This window comes from Limulus polyphemus, unplaced genomic scaffold (genome assembly GCF_000517525.1).
Source record: "Limulus polyphemus unplaced genomic scaffold, Limulus_polyphemus-2.1.2 Scaffold216, whole genome shotgun sequence".
Lineage (NCBI taxonomy): Eukaryota > Metazoa > Arthropoda > Merostomata > Xiphosura > Limulidae > Limulus > Limulus polyphemus.
This window is the reverse complement of record NW_013665826.1, coordinates 608,431-610,010: the sequence shown is the minus strand read 5'-3', so window position 1 is coordinate 610,010 and position 1,580 is coordinate 608,431. Positions and strand designations below refer to the sequence as shown.

The 1,580-nt window shown below is 36.1% G+C and overlaps 1 long non-coding RNA gene across 1 annotated transcript in view; it reads left to right on the top strand.

Annotated features, from left to right (window-relative positions):
- The window catches only part of LOC111085052, a 73,647-nt gene that overhangs the window by 13,199 nt on the left and 58,868 nt on the right, over nt 1–1,580 (top strand). The window lies entirely within an intron of this gene.

Sequence of the window (1,580 nt, the reverse complement as noted above, 5' to 3'; positions counted from 1 at the left end):
GAAACACCCAAAAGTGGCGAGAAGAAAATGGTAACCAGAAGTTGCCCTGGCCGAACCAATCTCTTGACATGAACCCCATCGAAACCTCTGGGCCATACTCGACCGGCAAGTCAAGAAACAACCAAAAAAACGAACTTCGAAGAGCGATCTACTCCAAGTTTTGAAGCAAGAGTGGACGAAAATCCCACAATCTAAAAGTGACGAGATGATTCTCACGATGCCCCGAAGGATCAACGAACTTAGATATTAATTAAATAATAAATATATCAATTCATATGAATATGACTGAAAAAATGTCATTTTTTTTCTGAAAAGGTGGTGTCTATTTACTTGTGACCACGCTGTGTACATTCAAGGGTGTCAAGTTAACATTCCAAAATAAATTATAAAGTCCATTATACAGGTCTAACTCGTTGATTATTTTTTCCGAAGTTTTTGTTTGTTTGTAATTAAGCACAAAGCTACATACTGGGCTATCTGTGCCCTGTTCTAAATGATTAGTAAAAATAATTATATGTATAAGCTGAAAATGTTCTTTAGTTACCTTATATATTTGATAGGTGTTATCCTTTTCACGAGGGTTGAAATGTTGTCAGTTGTGGTTAGCTCACCTCGCGATTAACCTACACTGTAAGATAAGCGTGTTTTTGTTTGTTTTGTGTTCACGAGCAAACTTGTACACCTGAGAAATGCTTTACCTGCTAGAGAATAGGTGTTTCCAATCTGAATGACACATTAAGTAAAACATGGGCTAAACGGTAGGTCAGATATCTTAATTTGAACTACTGACCAAAGGAAGGACAACCAGCCAGTAGCGTCAGCCGTCTATACGGATACTCTTCACCGAATAGCGGGATTGGCTGTCACAGCTGAAAGTGAAAAACATGTATAGCATCATATCGCGACTCGAATCTTGGACCCCCCTATCGACGCTCTACTTGAGTATTGAGAAATGTGTATTGAAACAAACCAATTAGTGACTCATATATATATATATATAACAAGAAAACAACTAACCACTGTCTTACAACAGTAGTTGCCCAAAATACCAACTTACACAACAGTGAACTTTGCACTTAATACATAGCCTATAGCATTCAGTACCTGAAGTTATTAATGAGCTTCAAGGGTAATGTTACACAACATTTAAGGCCTGATATTCATAACAACGTTTAGTTCTCCCACTTTTAATGATAACATTCAAACCCTAATTTAAGCAAAAGCTAATGTTGCAGATTACAGGTTATTTATTACAAGCCAGTAGAATACCTATTTGTGTTACTTGTGGCAAATTTTGTAACTAATGTTCACACCGCACGAGAACAGGACATTTATAATATAATAACAGCAAAGTTGTGGAAAAACTGGGTTGGAGACAGTTAAAATCTAACTAAACAATGAGTATTCGATGACGAGGAACCCACTTTGAGACTAATAATGGCTGGAGACGGCTTGAATGGGTAATGAAGAAAAACTTTAATATAAGTTTAACATAACAGCAAATTTACAACGTTTAGACAAGGTTTTATCATCATCAGGTACAAGTAATTTACACTGACACGGATATATATATATATATA